The sequence below is a fragment of the Gorilla gorilla genome, chromosome 2, assembly GCF_029281585.2.
Source record: "Gorilla gorilla gorilla isolate KB3781 chromosome 2, NHGRI_mGorGor1-v2.1_pri, whole genome shotgun sequence".
Classification (NCBI taxonomy): domain Eukaryota; kingdom Metazoa; phylum Chordata; class Mammalia; order Primates; family Hominidae; genus Gorilla; species Gorilla gorilla.
The window spans coordinates 135,014,051-135,031,389 of NC_086017.1; the positions used below are offsets into that span (position 1 = coordinate 135,014,051).

The window sequence follows — 17,339 nt, forward strand, 5'->3', positions numbered from 1 at the left end:
CTCTATTTTCATTGTAAGGTGAGTATGAGATTCAGATGCTATTGGTATCTAGGAAACTCTGAAAATAATAAGGCATTATACAAATGTAAGAGAACCATCTGCCCTCTGCAAAAGCTTTCCTCCAGAAGAGGTGAAAGCCAATACACACGGCAGAGTAGGGAAACATCAGCTTTTACTAGTCAGCCAGGTTCCGTTTTGCTAGAAGTAGACTTGGTCTCTGTGGCCTCCTCTTTTTCCTGAATAGCATAGCTGTGTTTCTTGGCTTGGCTTATTGAAATAATTGCTCCCAATCTTCCCTTTCCAATGAATGCCAAGCTGTTAGACCTGAACTACAGCCACTGGCTGAAGCCTTCCAAAGATCCTGATGGGGTGGACTGTGTCTTGCTCAGCTTAATTTGCTTGCTGGTTATGTAAATATTAGGGTTGTTAATCTTCATTAGAGGGTGTTAGCCAAGAAAAATTGTATTTTTATAAACCTGTATATTAACATGGGGAAAAAAAGTAAAAGTAAACCAAACAAAATTGAACAACTTTGATGCCCTAAAAGCTTCCAATGAAAACTAAAAAGCCCCTTATGTGTATTTGTTCAACAAATAAGACCATGGCTTCAAATTATTTTTGAAAGTGGGACATAGATACTAAATAAATTAAAAAGCAAATTTTCTTTTTTTTTCTTAAGGAATGTTCAAGTTTTTAAATTATTATTATACTTTAAGTTCTAGGGTACATGTGCACAATGTGCAGGTTTGTTACATATGTATACATGTGCCATGCTGGTGTGCTGCACCCGTTAACTCGTCATTTACATTAGGTATATCTCCTAATGCTATCCCTCCCCCCCACCCCACAACAAATTTTCATTTTGAAGAGAATAATCGGGATAATTAGAAGCTATCCATTTTGCTGTCATTTATAGATTTGAGTTTGCAAAGCAGTTTTCATGGATTTTTTATTTTCCTACATGGACTTTATTCATTAAATGTAGTTTGTGTTTATATTTTCATGTTGTAAACTTTTCACTGAAGTATAGCAAGTGTACAGAAGAGTGCACAAATTCTAAGTGTACAGCTCCATGGATTTTTACCCAGTGAACACACTTGAGTAATCAGCACACAGATCAATAACATTATGAGCACCCTAGAACATTAGCCCCCGCAGGGTCCCTTTCTGTTGACTAGCTCCTCCTCTCAAGGGTAATCTCTGTGGCGACTCCCAGCATCATAGATTAGTTTGCCTGTTTTGAAACTTGGTATATGTAGAATCCTAAAATACACACTATTTTGTGTCTGTCCTCTTTTGTTCAATGTTATGTATGTGAGATTAATCCATGTTGTGTATAGCAATTTATTTCTATATTGTATAAATATGCCACAATTTATCCATCTTACTGTACAAGGTATTTGGGTTGTTTCCAGCTTGGTGCTATTATGAATAAAGCCGCTATGGATACTCTCGTACATATCTATTGATGAATATATACACCCAGTTTTCTGGAGTATATACCTAAGGGGAAAACCAAGAAATGGGGTATGAGTATGTTTAGCTTTAATAAACACTGCCAAAAAGTTTTCCAAAGCAGTTATAATGATTTATATCTTCACCAGCAGATAGAACACTTCCCATTGTTTCATACCTTTGCCAATATTTGGTATTATTTGTCTTTTCCATTTTGGCTTTTCTGCTAGGTATGTGGTAGTGTCACATTGTGGGCGTTATGTTTTTGTTTTTTGCATTTCCTTGATGGCTAATGAAGTCTAGAACATTTTCATATGTTTATTCGCCATTTGGATATCCTCTTTTGTAAGGTGAATCTTCATGTCTTTTGCCTCATCTTTGCTATTGAATTATCTGCCTTTTTCTTATTGAGTTGTAAGAGTTCTTTATGCATTCTGAATATGAGTCCTTTGTGGAATATATGTATTATGAATATTTTCTTCGAGTCTGTGGCTTGTCTCTTTACACTCCTTATGATGCATTTTCATGAAATGAACATATGTTATTAACTTTATTGTGGTCCAGTTTATTATTTTTTCTTTTATATTTAGTACTTTTTGTGTCCTGTTTAAGAAATTTTTGTCTACTCTAAATATTTCTTACTGAAAGCTTTATTGTTTTACTTCTCACATTTGGATCAGTAATTCATTTGGAAATGCTTTTAGTGTACGGTGAGAAAGAGAGGTTATTATTACTATTTTGTATTCAATTTGAGAGCAGGTACTGTTTATTAACTGACCAGCTTAGAAAAATAATCATGGTAGACACCTTAGTTCATTCTAATAAGCCTGTTGATCTGGTCCTCCCTGTTGCCAGCATCTCCACCTTCCACAAAATGGATGGTCTTTTTCTTCATTCTGTCTCATGGAGAAGATAATTTAAAGGGCCACAGGAAGTTATTTGCTTCTTTGAAGCGTTTTCCAACATTATAGATCTCATGAATCAGATCCTCCCTGCAGATGATGCAAGAGATCGAACAATCAAAGCGTTATCTGTCAAAGCAATTCGCTTCTTATTGATTTTGCCATAACCACGCTTGTAGATTAGTTCATTTACTGACTTCAGATTTGGGTACCCCTATGCAATATATGGTTCTACAGTCCTCAGCATATTAATTGAAGTCTTGTTAAGCTTCACAAAGGTTCCATTGAAGATTTGACGAAGGCGAAGAAGCTGCAACACCTTTCGGACCTTTGGGCTCACACCATTGATACCTCTGATCCTGATGACAAATGCCAGTTTGGGTTCTGCAGGTACATAGAAGTTGCCAGCTTTTCTTGCCATCCTGGCCATTCGAATTTCAGTTCTGTACATCTGCCTATATTCCTTGTTATAGTGCTTTTCTTTTTCTTTTTCTTTTCTTTTCTTTCTTTCTTTCTTTTTTTTTTTTTTTTTTTTTTGAGACAGAGCCTCTCTCTGTTGCCCAGGCTGGAGTGCAGTGGTGCAATCGAGGCTCACTGCAACCTCTGCTGCCCGGGTTCAAGCGATTCTTCTGCCTCAGCCTCCCGAGTAGCTGGGATTACAGGCTCCTGCCACTGCGGCTGGCTAATTTTTATAGTTTTTGTTTGTTTGTTTGTTTGTTTTTTTAGTTGAGACGGGGTTTCACCATCTTGGCCAGGCTTGTCTTGAATTCCTGAGCTCGTGATCTACCCGCCTCGGCCTCTCAAAGTGCTGGGATTACAGGTGTGAGCCACTGCACCTGGCTGTGCTTTGCTTTTTCATAGATAAGCTTCCTCCTTGCCTTTTGAAGCACCTTTGTGCAAACTTCTTTCTCAGGTGCTTGATCTTCAGCTCTGTGAAATTCCTTCACTTTTTCTTAAAGGTTTCTGGCACAGCAGGAACCTTCTTCTTTTTTTTATTTTTAAAAAATTTTTTTATTTTTATGTTTATTTTTTATTATTATTATTATACTTTAAGTTTTAGGGTACATGTGCACAATGTGCCGGTTGGTTACATATGTACACATGTGCCATGCTGGTGTGCTGCACCCATTAACTTGTCATTTAGCATTAGGTATATCTCCAAATGCTATCCCTCCCCCCTACCCCCACCCCACAACAGTCCCCAGAGTGTGATGTTCCCCTTCCTGTGTCCATGTGTTCTCATTGTTCAATTCCCATCTATGAGTGAGAACATGCGATGTTTCGTTTTTTGTCCTTGCGATAGTTTACTGAGAATGATGATTTCCAATTTCATCCATGTCCCTACAAAGGACATGAACTCATCATTTTTTATGGCTGCATAGTATTCCATGGTGTATATGTGCCACATTTTCTTAATCCAGTCTATCATTGTTGGACATTTGGGTTGGTTCCAAGTCTTTGCTATTGTGAATAGTGCCGCAATAAACATACGTGTGCATGTTTCTTTATGGAAGCATGATTTATAGTCCTTTGGGTATATACCCAGTAATGGGATGGCTGGGTCAAATGGTATTTCTAGTTCTAGATCCCTGAGGAATCGCCACACTGACTTCCACAATGGTTGAACTAGTTTACAGTCCCACCAACAGTGTAAAAGTGTTCCTATTTCTCCACATCCTCTCCAGCACCTGTTGTTTCCTGACTTTTTAATGATTGCCATTCTAACTGGTGTGAGATGGTATCTCATAGTGGTTTTGATTTGCATTTCTCTGATGGCCAGTGATGATGAGCATTTTTTCATGTGTCTTTTGGCTGCACAAATGTCTTCTTTTGAGAAGTGTCTGTTCATATTCTTTGCCCACTTTTTGATGGGGTTGTTTGTTTTTTTCTTGTAAATTTGTTTGAGTTCATTGTAGATTCTGGATATTTGCCCTTTGTCAGATGAGTAGGTTGCAAAAATTTTCTCTCATTTTGTAGGTTGCCTGTTCACTCTGATGGTAGTTTCTTTTGCTGTGCAGAAGCTCTTTAGTTTAATTAGATCCCATTTGTCAATTTTGGCTTTTGTTGCCATTGCTTTTGGTGTTTTAGACATTCCCTTTGAAAACTGGCACAAGACAGGGATGCCCTCTCTCACCACTCCTATTCAACATAGTGTTGGAAGTTCTGGCCAGGGCAATTAGGCAGGAGAAGGAAATAAAGGGTATTCAATTAGGAAAAGAGGAAGTCAAATTGTCCCTGTTTGCAGACGACATGATTGTATATCTAGAAAACCCCATTGTCTCCGCCCAAAATCTCCTTAAGCTGATAAGCAACTTCAGCAAAGTCTCAGGATACAAAATCAATGTACAAAATCACAAGCATTCTTATACACGAATAACAGACAAACAGAGCGCCAAATCATGAGTGAACTCCCATTCACAATTGCTTCAAAGAGAATAAAATACTTAGGAATCCAACTTACAAGGGACTTGAAGGCCCTCTTCAAGGAGAACTACAAATCACTGCTCAATGAAATAAAAGAGGATACAAACAAATGGAAGAACATTCCATGCTCATGGGTAGGAAGAATCAATATCGTGAAAATGGCCATACTGCCCAAGGTAATTTATAGATTCAATGCCATCCCCATCAAGCTACCAATGACTTTCTTCACAGAATTGGAACAAACTACTTTAAAGTTCATATGGAACCAAAAAACAGCCCGCATCGCCAAGTCAATCCTAAGCCAAAAGAACAAAGCTGGAGGCATCACGCTACCTGACTTCAAACTATACTACAAGGCTACAGTAACCAAAACAGCATGGTACTGGTACCAAAACAGAGATATAGATCAATGGAACAGAACAGAGCCCTCAGAAATAACGCCACATATCTACAACTATCTGATCTTTGACAAACTTGAGAAAAACAAGCAATGGGGAAAGGATTCCCTATTTAATAAATGGTGCTGGGAAAACTGGCTAGCCATATGTAGAAAGCTGAAACTGGATCCCTTCCTTACACCTTATACAAAAATTAATTCAAGATGGATTAAAGACTTAAACCTTAGACCTAAAACCATAAAAACCCTAGAAGAAAACCTGGGCGTTTCATTCAGGACATAGGCATGGGCAAGGACTTCATGTCTAAAACACCAAAGGAACCTTCTTCTTCTTCTCTTCTGCACCCTCCATGGTTCCAGCCAGAAAAAAGAGATTTTTTTTTCTCCTGTTTTGTCATCAGTAGACTTGAAGACATTTATTGAAAATACCATTCTTTCCTCACAGCATCACAATGTCACCTTTGTCTTAAATCAGAGGTGCCACCAAGTAGTTGATACTACATTGAGTTTGATTGTACTAAATAAGTGGCTAATCTCTTGGCACAGGCAGGGGTGACTAAGAAAGGCCAGGACAGGATCAGAGGTCTAGAACATTTCCAGATCCACTGCCCCACAGTCTAGGTTTAAATATCCTTCTCCAAGTAAAATAAATTTAATAGAATCATAGTATGAACACATAGACAGTTCACAAACAAGACAGTTAAGAAACCATCCTCTCCATTAGAAGATGGATATGGAGTGGAACCATATGAAATGGAATTTAAAGAAATGCAATACCTACTTTCAGGTTAAATTCAGTTTTTCACAAGATTCAACTGAAAATGATTATTACTTTGTCTAATACCAGTTCTCACAATAAGGGAAAGGCTTTTCTGGAAACAGGCTTGGCTCATGCCCATTTCTTGGGGTTCATCCATCACATCTCCCTTAGCTGAGTGCAGAATTAGACACACAGAGCCTTTACCTTCTTGCTTATTTTAATTACTCTGTGAAGGGCCTTTTGTTTGTGTCCAGCTGCTTCTGGCAACCTGAAATCTTTCAGGATTTCTAAGATTCATCTGGGTCTGGGATGCTGATAAGGCAGGGTCTCCTTAGATAGATGGACACCCATCCAAGGGCCCCATCCAGCTTAAACTATGGAGGACATCAACTCTCTGGCCAAGCCCTCATTCATCCAGAGAATACAGCTTCCTTCCATCAGCCAGATTCAGGGTGGTATATGAAGTGGAATCCCTCCTCTTAGGGGACTTGGACCTGGTCTAGGCACCTTTAAGTTCAGGGAGTTTCCCTCCACCTCTGCTTCTCTCTCCTGGGGCTGACCCGAAAGTCTTGGCTGCCATGAATGAGAAACACTGTTCAGCAAACAAACCTCATTGGAGCAACAGCTTCTTTTGTAAGTTTCCATTTGGTGAACAAGTGCAGTTGAATACCTTCTGTATATTAGCACTCAACATCTATTCCCAGTCCTTGGGAGACTTAATTTACCTCTAATAGTCTCTACTTAAACTTGGGGCCTGACAAACTTTACTAATGCTTGATCACCTGACCTCAAGTCTTGCTCATTCCTGTTCCCCGCCATGTTAGCTGAGTATTTTGTAATGAATCTCATCTGTCTGCTGTGGTATGCCCCACTTTGAACCTGTGTTTTGACTTGAGTGAATCCATGTCCTGTTAACCAGCAAGACTCCAACTTAGCCGAAGTCCTAAGTTCTTAAGTATCTTGAGATGCTTCACTGCTGCCCCAGGATCTGCCATTGAGCTCAGGACAAAGCAGTGCACTTGTCAAGAGAGAATTAATCTTTTTCGCATAATGCCATCCATGTGTTGGGGTCCTGTGTTTTCCCTGTGCCCGATGACAAAAGATATAACAATGACATGGAGTTAGGACCGTGGCATAATGTCCCAATTGTCATACCTTATTTTCATCAGGAAAGAGTCCCAGTCACTACAAGCCTTTGCCACCCTAGACGTTGCATAATTTTGATTTTGTTCACCCATTTGCTCTATATGTACACAGAATGGCTATTTTAGGCTCTTTAATGTCTGTTCTTTTAAAATAGCTTTTTAAAGAGACTCTTCTGTTTTGTGTTTATGTTTCTTAATCTCTGCACATTTAAAAACCATTGTATATAATAGAGTCACAGACTTTAAAAATCCAGAGATATTAGATGCCATTAGTTCAGTCTTTTCATGACTACATAATATTGTGAGATTTGTCTCTCTAGAGATATTTTTAAACTTCTGTTACAATCACAGGAAGTCAGAGCTGGAAGACAACTAAGGACTGTGCTAGGCCAGCAATGTCATTCTACAGACAAGGACCCTGAGGAGGCAAGTGACTGGACCACACAGGCAGTGGTGGAATAGGGTCCTGAATCTCCAGACCCTCAGTCTGGGGCTCTTTGTTCGTGTAGACAGGGCTGGTTCTCACTTCCAATTTCGCTTCCTAATTGTAACCCAAAGACAGCTAGGAGTTTCTCGTGGAATCTGTGAATGTGCTTGTTATGAAACACCAATCACTGCCAGGATTTAAGGTAACATAGAAATACCCGAAATGTCTTTTGGGCAAGAGCCATGAATCCCAATGGGAGTAGGCTGGGATAAGTAGTTATGTTAATAAAACTTTTCCACATCAAAAGCGTGAGTCAGATTCAATGTATAAATACCTTTAAGAAGTTACACGCAGAGGGAGTTTAGTTTTAGTACAAATAGATCATTTGTTTGCATCCCTTTCCGAAATAAGGGGGGTAGAAGTTATGTCTTTCAAGTTACATTGATCACTGAAAAAAGGAAAACCATCTGCAGGAGGGTCCTTTTCCTTGTGGACTGCTGTCCTGTGTGATATTTCTGATAAAGCTTGAGTTTCCAGCGCAGCAGAGGAGAAGAGGAGAGTGTGTCTTTTCTTTCCTTTTGTCTTAGCTGCATTCAGAAAATTCCACCTCTGCCCCTTTCCCCTGCGAGTGCCCCTGGTCCCAGCTCCTTCCTGAGTCCTGTTGCTCCAGGTGCAGTGGCTGTGGGTCTGGGGCCTGTGGGAACCTCCTGTGATGGAGTACAGAGCACTGTTAAGGAGAAAGGAAACATCAGAGTCAGCTCTTCTTCTGCTCCTCGGGGCTCCCCTTTTCCTGCCCATCTTTCTCCTAGGATAGACTGGGCTACGCAGAGAGGCTCAGAGGTGTGCCTTGTAAACTTCAGAAATTATTCTACCCATCACACTCAGGGTTTGTTTCTGCCTGCTTTGTGTCACCTCCACCCCACCCTCTGCTCCTGAAGCAGGGATGTTTGTGGCTGAATGAGGAGGGTGGAGTAGATGGGAGTGTGTTTACAGCCTCCTCTGGGCTTGTGCCTGGTGACTAGAAGGACCTGGATGGGAACATTGTGGAAGAGATAGCCCACTTCTCCCAGGAAGCTCCCAGTCTACTGAGGAGATGATAATTGCTTATCTGATGGCCACTGGTATAAAGTGATGCCTGAGCCGAGCGTTTCTTCATTACCTCTCAGATGCCAGCACCAGTCCTAGGCTAGTGCATCAGTAGAAGCCGGATCTGAGCTGAGATGGTGATTCTGTCCTCTCTGGAGAGGCCACTGTCCCCAAGAGGCATTCATGTGGTGATTTGCAAAACACTGTTGAGTTTCTCTTTGCCTGTTTGGGGATTTTTATGCAAAGGGATCTCCATTCCTAGAATTCACTGAAAGCAATCCCTGACATGCCCTCTGCAACTCATCATGTTAATGGGAAAGAAGGGCTGGAGGCCAGCCAGGGTACCCTCCTCCCCCTGCCGCCCGCCAAGCCATGTCAGGATGGCTATATTGATTGCAGAGTCTGACGGAAGATTATGGCAATGGATGGGGATTCACTTGGCTTTTGCAGGGCCACTGACAGTGGAGAAATAAAGCTCTGGCTCTGGAGCCTGTCTTCTTAACTGGGCTTCCATCCAGGTCTTCCTTGCCATCCCCCTACTCCCCCTAGTCCATCATGCACACCCAACCAGATCTGGCTTCCCTGAACACCTCTTAGTGAAACTCCCAAGTTGCTTAGAACCCCTTAACGGGTCCTCTTGGCCTGGACTCAGGGCCCTATAGGATCAGGTATACATCTACAAACAATTGCCTTTACAACCTTATCACTGATAAAGCCTGCCCTCTGCAGTGAAACCCACCATATCTAGTCAGATGGGGTCTTCTCATAGTCCCCTAAAAATTCCAGGCTTATTTGTACCTCTATGCCTTTCCCCAGATTTTTCCCCATGTCTTCTGAGCTCACCTCCCTCCATCTGCTCAAATTCAGTTCCTCCTTGAGTACTTGACTTATGCCACACCTCCCTAACCCTTGGCCCACATGGCTTTTTCTTTTCTTTCTTTCGTTTTTGTTTGTTTGTTTTTGAGACAGGGTCTTAGTTTGTCACTCAAGCTGGAGTGCAGTGGTGCAATCTCAGATCCCACAGCTTTGAACTTCTGGGCTCAAGTGATCCTCCTACCTCAGCCCCCCAAGTAGCTGGGACTATAGGCATGTGCCACCACGCCTGACCCATTTTTTGTATTTTTTTGTAGAGATGGGGTTTTGCCCTGTTGCCAAGGCTGGTCTTGAACTCATGAGCTCCAGTGATCCACTAGCCTTGGCCTCCCAAAGTGCTGGGATTACGGGCATGAGCCACTGCACCTGGCTGGCTTTTTTTTTTTTTTTTTTTTTTAACTTTGTATCTCTTTTAAAGTTAACTGGTTACATTTTGCCTTCTCTGCTCCTCTAGCTGTGCAGTAGCCCATTTCTCTGATGCGTAATACCTGAGGGTAGGAACTGTTAGACCCTCCAGTCCAGGGCAAAATGTGAGATGAACGCATGTTATTTCTTGGGTAAATGGGGAGAGATGAATGCTTGAAATAATGAACTGTCTCTGGACAATTTAGCATCATTTCCTTCTTAATCTGGGGTTCATATACCCATTGTAAAGTGAGGACTAGAGGTACTGATGGGTATGGGGGGAGATGGAAGCAGGATTCTCAGAAGGGTTTCCAGCATAGCAGTGATGATGAGCAGGATTGAGATGGAGCAGGTGCTAGATGAAAAAACGAAAACAAAGAAAACAAGAAATTGAATTTGACATACCTTGGTGAAGGAAGGTGGGTGTACTGAGTTGAATAAATGTCCCTTGAAAGTTCATATCTATCTGAAATCTTAGAATGTGACCTTACTTGGAAATAGGGTCTTTGCAGATATAATTAGTTAAGATGAAGTAATACTAGATTAGGGTGGGCCCTAAATCCAATGACGGGTGTTCTTGTAAGAGGAACAGAGGATACACAGAAAAGCAGACCATGTCTTCCATGCCGGCCTGGATGGAGGGGCCCATCAAGCACTCAGGGCAGCCTCAGGATGATGGGAAGCCATGGGCCAAGCCATCCCTGCCATGTGCAGGAGGGAGAAATCACATCACATGGGATCTCTTGAATGTTCACGTTTTTATGAAGAAGGAATCTAGTTAGAATGATCAGAAATAAAAGAGGTCTGTGCAGAGAGAAGGGTGATGGGGAGTGTACTGTGGTGCTTTTGTGAAAAGTGGATGGGATGTGGGTTTGCTTTTATGTGAGTGAAAAGAGAAGAGAAGGAAAGGAAGTGTGAAATGACCCAATTGGTTTTTTGCAATGAATGATGTGTAAGAAAATGGTCTTTTTTTTTTCTGGGCCACCAGGCAGCTCTGACTATCTGTCAGATGGAGTCACATCAGGCAGACGGTGGGGTAAGAGACAGCCTGGCCTTTGGAGGATTTCCTTAGGTACCACTCCAACACCTTCTTTCTCCTCCTCGGTATCGGAGGTGGTGAGGGATAATGGGATGCACACCGGGAGCCTTCTCTGGATCCCCGCATGGTCAGTGCCCTGTCTGAGAAAGTCTGTCCCCTTCTTGGATTCTTGGTCTTCTCCCACGTACAGAAGGCTTACAAAGTTTATGTGAGCATTGAGGAAAAATATTTTGTAAACCTTAAACTGCTGTATAATATTGTATCCTATAGTTCTCCAAGGACTGAGAAGGAAGATAGGGGGAGTCTTAATCCTTTGGGGTTTGAGGGAGGCTCACATACTGTGTGAAAAGTAATGAAGGTTTCAGTTTGAGATGATGAAGTTGTAGAGATGGCTGGTGGTGATGGTTGCACAACAATGTGAAAATGTGAATGGACTGAATGCCACTGAACTGTACACTTAAACATGGATTAAATGGTCAATAATATATGCTATCTATTTTACCATGATAGAAAAGTCACACCTCCATCCCTCCCCCAAAAAAGTAATGTACATACAGGACAAAGCTGATATGTGAGTAAATTTGCCACTCCAGATATTTGCAGAGCAGTCATTAACATTTTGTGGTGAATGCTTGTATTTGCAATCATTGCGAGGAATTAGGACTGGTTACCAGGACTCAACACAATATATTATTGTTAATGCTTTTGGATGGCTCTAGAAATTCTTTTGGGAGGGAGTAAATTATGTCACAATAATGGAAACAGAAGTGAACTATAAGCTGAACTTACTAACATGATCTGAGATCGCTTCTCCCCCTCTACCCCTGCCTTCAAGGTTGTTCTCCTGCCTTAGCACTACTTTTTCTTTGTTTCTCAATTTACTCCTTATCCCAGTAGGTCAAGGTGAAAACAGATTTGCATCTATAGTACAGAAACATGTGAATCTTCTGTGGCCTCCTGTATGTTACTAAAAATGTCTCGTGTTATTATGGACTCCGTCCTGCGGGCCAGACTTTGCTCCCAGAAAGAAGCAAGAACTATTTGCACATCTCCCAGATCATTCATTCTCCAGGCCTGTGGGCATCCACATCAAAGCCTTATAGGATCACCCCCAGTTGTCTCCTTTCTCTAGCTCCAAGGTGTTTTTGAAGATCAGAGCCATAAGTATGATTACTGCTTGAGGGTCTCTGCATTTCTGAGGAGTCTCCCATAGGCTGAAGGCCCAGAAAGTAACTCAGAAAGGGGTTGAAAGATAGATACCTTTTGGATTGAGAAATTGTTTTACTTCATCACAAAATAAAGTACTTACAGTTTGGGGTTTAAATACTGGGACTTGTATTGTACCTCCTCTAAATCCCAGAAAATGAAGCAGAAGAACAATGTTCAATGTAGAACTGCCCATGGTGCCAGATGATTTTGAGTCACATACAGAGCCAGGTACAGCTCTCAAATGTTATGGCTACTTGTGTGACAGGCAGCCAGTTTCCTAAGAGGAGGTTGGGGGCAGGAAAAATTCAGTGCCTTCATTGTGGGCTGCTTCTTGTTGAATTCTGCTCCACAGGTTAGAAGACAGGTCCCAGTCTTCCTAATGAGGCATTGAAAGTCTAGGTGGAATAGATGCTTGCTGGAGCCTGTGGATATTATAAAAGAAAGAGCTCACTGCCTTAACGTGGTCAGGAGAGGCAGGAGTGAGAGCCAGTGTGAAGGTGTGGGAGTTGGAAGGAACTTGGAACTCAACTTCTTTTGGCCCCTCAACTTGAGATTCACAAAGAAAAAAAGCAGTGTCTCCTCACTGAAAGGTAAGAGTTTAAAATTTATCTGAACTCGGAATATTATAGTTTGTTTTGGCTCCAGTGGCATATTTCCATAATGTATTTAAATCACAAATCCCTGCTCTGAGGCAAAGTTAAAACACCTGGTCTTAGTCCTGAGGTGAGGCCCTCAGAGCTGGATTAGTGCTTTGCCCTGTGCGGGGCCATTATCAGATTTATATACAATGCAGAAGATTGTCTAGAACCTAGAGAAGCACTAACTACAGTCTTATCCTTTTCCTCCTTAGCAAAATGGAAGCTCCTCCTTGCACAGTGCAACCCCTTCCTCACTGTAGGTTATTCCAAGTGAGAAGAGTAAACATGACTTCCAAATGCCATCTAACGATATATGCATATCTAAAGGAGACAAGGATGACTGAATGCATCTTCATGTGTAGGAAGTGAAGTGTCTGTTGACATTAAGTACTTCTTCATGAGTGAGAGGAGGCCCATGATGGAGATGACACCGGTACCTCCTTCTAGCACTCTGAATTCCCAGTGTTTACTACTGCTGTCTCTGAAACTGCAGCATCCTCACCAGGACCTCACAGGGAACAAAGGCAAGACACCTGAAATCCCTTTAGCCATATTCACAGCACTTACTTCATAGATAAGATGATGTTTGAAATATGAGAAGGATTTTTTTTTAAAAGAGCACTCTATTCTCTTGGTATCCTAGTATGAGTGCCTGAAAGTGCACATTGGCTAGAAGGTTTCATGTGAGCATCAGCCCCAGGGTCCAGAAGACACTCTTGGCAAGCCTGGAGAGTGAGTATGTTGAACAGGCAATGGAAGCATCCATGAAAGGCAGGCAACTGCGCACGACTTTCCAACAGATGGCTGGTCAGTTGCACAGAGGGAGGGAGCCATGGATTCCATGATAATGACACTTGTGCCAGCTTTTGTGTTTCCAGAAGTATTGAAGATATAAGGGAACCACCACATGTAGAGTATGTGAAGTCTTACAGAGACGAGGTCCTAAGGTATTTATTTTGACAAATCACGTTGCAAGTAATGTGAAAGCAGTTTGAAGAAAAAATGTCCCCATCTAATTTTGCATTACGGCATGCATTTCTTTAGCCTAAATCTGTCAGTGACATGAAAATACATGTCTTGTTGGACACATAATAGGTTGAACACATAATAGGTTCTAACATGGGTCTGCATAAAGAAGAAAGAAGAAAGGCTATAAAGGTAGAAGAATAAATGTATAAATATTACAACAGGACACTGAGCTGGGTGGCTCTTTACCATAGACCTTGCTCATATTTCTCACTACAGGCTTGCTCTGAGCCAACTTCCAAGTTCTCTCCTTCTCCTTCCAAACTTCCCTGTATGTAATCTTGCTCCTGGGCCACCTGACTGATGTTTAATGCCTGGATATTTGCTTCCACCTCTGCATGACCAAGCCTTGGCCAAGTCACTGTTGACTCAGTTGCAACATCTGTCCCCTGCTGAGGGCTGTCGTAGCTTTCATAGCTCACAGTCCAGCTTGAATCTAACCTTTTCTGTGGTCATTCAGAGTAGCAAGAAGCATTGTGTTTTGGATTTACTGCAGAACTCACACACTTAACTGTACACAGTCAGTTTTTATAGCTATCACTGCATCCAGATTGGACAGTGACCTTGGCTGAGACATCCTTTACCTCTGTTTCAGATTAATTTAGGTGGCATATAAAATCTCTGTGCACTGCCAGGGGAAAGTAAAGACTTCACGAAGAAATGGAGAAGAGCCGAATAGCTGACCATTGTTGCTGTATAAATCTTGGATCCAGGGCTAAAAGGTGGCAGTATAAATGCAGATGGTGCTGCTGCCATATTTTCCTGGCACACCTTTAAGCAGCACATTTCAAGCCTTCAGGGTTGGAATGGCATTTCCAAATATAGACTCAAAAAATCCTCAGATGTTTGATTCTAGAATACAGCTGGGAATTCTGTCCTGCAAATGCCTTCTGCAGCATGGGAGCAAACCCACTCTTCTGTGTCTGTTGCTTCAAACTCTCTATTTTCTGGAAACTGGAGAAAGATGTGGGTCTACATTTTGAAATATATGCCTTGAACAAGAATTATGCACCTATAGAAAACTTGTCATACATTGAATAAACTCTCAGTTTACAGAAATCTATGGAAATATCAAAATAAAACATCAGAAGGAGCAGTAACTATAGAGGTTATTAACTAAGGGGATAACCTGAAAAATAAAGTTATATTTGCTAAAAACTGTATTTGATTAGTTTGGACTTCTTTTTTCCTATCCCTTTCCTGTTTTATATTTATATTTTATTTCTTCTAAAATTAAGTGATCTTTCACTATCTAATTAATATTGTAGAAAATGTCCAAGTCTGGACATTAGGACGGCTTTTGTTATTTAAGTCACATGCAAGAAGCAGCATGGTTTTGTGGAGAGAGCTCTACCTTTGGAGTCCAGCTCTACCTTTGGTGCTAACCCCAGGCATCTTTGTCCTGATCATAGTACCCCTCTGGGCCTCTCCTTATGTTTGTAAAATGAGGGGGGCTCTCTGCAGTATCCTTCTGGCTACAAAATCTATCAGCTCTCACTGCTGAAGGTTTCGTCTGTTCAGAGTTTCTAGGTTTCTGGTAAACTGAGGAGCCAGAGGTCAGGAGGAATGGAAACTTGTTATTCCATTTGTAACATTGTTCAAAGTTTTAAATGAAAACACAAGTAATTAATTTGTCATCACTGCTTGAACATATTGTACTTTACTGAATTATAAAATATAATCTTTAGAAAAACAAATTTGTTACGAGAAATAAATGTTGCTGCTTGTCTAAAATTTTTTAGGGCCCTTCAAATTATTGCCTACAGTACCACTTATCAGCCCTGGCTGTGCATTAGCATCTCTTAGAAAGCTTTTCAATATGCCAGTGTCTGCCCTCCCACCCTCAGATGTTTTTATCTAATTTGTCTGTTGTGGGGCTTGGGTACCAGTATTTTTAAGAGACAAGATTGAGAACAAAATACATTCAATTCCCAAGGCTGATGTATGCATGGTTCCCATGCATGGCTCGTACCTATCCACCCTCCATAGCAACCACATGTGGTCCCCTCCAACATGCCGTCATGTTTCACACATGTCATTTCACACTGCTCCTTCTTTGCGTCTTCTGTTGTAGCCTGGAATGCCATGCCCCAAGAGGCTTAGACTTTCTCGAGCCCCTCCCTACAGTATAGATTTCTTTATTAGCATAGCTCCTGTACTTTGTAATGGCCTGCCTTGCACTCATTCTTCCTGTATTGTAAATATTTTATCCACCATTGTATATATTTATATTCATACATTGGATCATGTCTCTTGGGCCTAATGCCCACCCCTGTCCAAGTGCTTTCGCACTGTACCTACCTCGGCCTGTAAGGCCTCACATGATCTCTTTCTCATGTCCTCTCCCTGAACCATGGCCTCTTTCTCAAACCTCTCTTCCTACCACTTCCTGCTTGTTCACTTCACTTCAGCCTTACAAGCCTCCTGACCCTCAAACATACCATGCTTGTCCTCATCTCAGGGCCTTTGCACAAGTGGCTCCTCTGCCTGGGGTGTCTTCTTCCCCCGCTCATCCTCCCATCTGCCTGCTCCCCAGCATTCAGGCCCTCCCTCAAATGCCATCTCCTCAGAGTGGCCTTTCTTAACCACCCTAGCTAGAGTAGCCTGTCCCCCGCTCTACCATCCCAGCGTCACACCCCATCCCACTACTTCTATGTTCTTTGTAGGACTTGTAGTATCTCAAGTAATATTGTTGTTTTGTACACATGATTTTTGTAAGCCTCCCATTACTGGAATGTAAGTTTTATGAAGATAGCGACTTTGTTTAGTGGGGGCTTAACAAATATTGAACAGATGAAGGTTGTCTCCCCTATGAGATAGTGCAGTGCCTAGTGTAGTGACTGGAAAGATGGTGTTCATTAAGTGCTTCATGAGTGAGGTTTCATAGATGTTTCTCCTTCAGAAGCAGGACCACCAGATAGCTCAAATCATACTCATAAAAATTACTTTTTCACATTTTCTTAATTTCCAGCTTTAAAAAGCAGAGAAAGTAAATATGTTTTTTCTTTTTATAAGAAAATTATATTATGTCTCTCCCTAATTTAAAAATCTTTATTTCCAGGACCCACACCTATGGGGACTCCCTCTCTCCAGGAGTCTGTTCAGCATATAACAAAGGGAAAGGGATTCCTCTGGAAATCAGTTTTGCCTAGAAGCCCCAGATTTAAACTAACACCGCTGCTCTGAGCCAATGTGAGAGGAAACAGATGTTTTTTTGAACATCTAAATTTGGAGGGCCCGGCGTGGTGGCTCATACCTGTAATCCCAGCACTTTGGGAGGCTGAGGCAGGCGGGTCACTGGAGGCCGGGAGTTTGAGACCAGCCTAGCCAACATGGTAAAACCCCATCTCTACTTAAAAGAAAAAATACAAAATTAGCCAGTCCTGGTGGTATGTGCCTGTAATCCCAGCTACTTGTGAGACTGAGACAGGAGAATCATTTGAATCTGGGAGGCAGAGGTTGCAGTGAGCCACGATCACACCACTGCGCCTGGGCAACAGAGCAAGACTCCATCTCAAAATAATAATAATAATAATAATAATAATAATAATAA

General features: G+C 41.7%; 1 protein-coding gene and 1 pseudogene across 26 annotated transcripts in view; one reads left to right on the forward strand and one right to left on the reverse strand.

Moving 5' to 3' along the window:
- Positions 1 to 17,339, forward strand: part of KALRN (kalirin RhoGEF kinase) — a 688,751-nt gene that overhangs the window by 115,978 nt on the left and 555,434 nt on the right. The gene's annotated exons all lie outside the window — the stretch shown is intronic.
- Positions 2,264 to 2,838, reverse strand: LOC115933965 (large ribosomal subunit protein uL30-like; annotated as a pseudogene).